General features: G+C 40.4%; 1 non-coding gene across 1 annotated transcript; it reads left to right on the top strand.

Annotated features, from left to right (window-relative positions):
• Positions 1 to 359: 359 nt before the first annotated feature.
• LOC141616307 (small nucleolar RNA R71) lies at positions 360 to 466 on the top strand. Its single transcript, XR_012530663.1, has one exon. It is a non-coding gene; the product is annotated as a small nucleolar RNA R71 (small nucleolar RNA).
• Positions 467 to 859: the final 393 nt, after the last annotated feature.

Genomic DNA, 859 nt, shown 5'->3' with positions numbered 1-859 from the left:
TCTCACATATCCCACTTGGGATTGATGAAGATTCCGTCATGGCATTAACATGATGCTTTGATGATTTTGAGGCTTCTTCAAGTCTAGCCATAGCTTTTTCGAACTTCAAATTGATGGTATCAATGTGAGCACTAAGTTGAGCACCCAATTGAGTAATAGAGTCCACTGCATGTTTTCCTCCTCTAGTAGCCTTGCGAGGTCTACTATATTGTGAATTATAGACAGCCATTTCCTCAATCTTGTTCAAAGTTTGATTATCGTCAACTTCGGTGAACATACCATTTGATGCCATGTTGAGAATGTTTCTTGAGTTTTCATAACGACCATTCCAAAATTGTTGTACCAAGAACCATTCGCTAAGTCCATGATGAGGGCATGAGCGACAAATTCCCTTGAACCGCTCCCAAGCGTCATACAAAGATTCTTCATCTCTTTGCTTAAAACCCGTAATTTGAGCTCTTAGCATGTTAGTCTTTTCTGGTGAGTAGAACTTTTTGTAGAAAGCTAGAGCAAATTTCTTCCAAGAGTGAATTCCGAGAGTAGCCTTATCAAGGCCTTTCAACCATTGTTTTGCGGTGCCAATTAGAGAAAAAGGGAATAAGACCCATCGAATTTGGTCTTGTGTTACACCGGTTTCTGAAATTGCATCACTATAGTCACAAAAAGTCTCCATGTGAGAATGAGGGTCTTCACTAGGCATCCTCCTAAATTGGCTTCTTTCGACTAATTAGATAAATGCGGATTTGGCAATGAAGTTTCCGGTTAAGTGTTGTGGTGTGGGAGTACCATTGGGTAGGTTCTCCTCGGTTGGTATGGAATGTGATGAAAATTTAGGCATTGTGGGTTGATTTTGTGTTGG

Source organism: Silene latifolia, chromosome 11 (genome assembly GCF_048544455.1).
Source record: "Silene latifolia isolate original U9 population chromosome 11, ASM4854445v1, whole genome shotgun sequence".
Classification (NCBI taxonomy): Eukaryota; Viridiplantae; Streptophyta; class Magnoliopsida; order Caryophyllales; family Caryophyllaceae; genus Silene; species Silene latifolia.
Note: the sequence above shows the minus strand (reverse complement) of the source record. Positions and strands in the feature narration are given on the sequence as shown.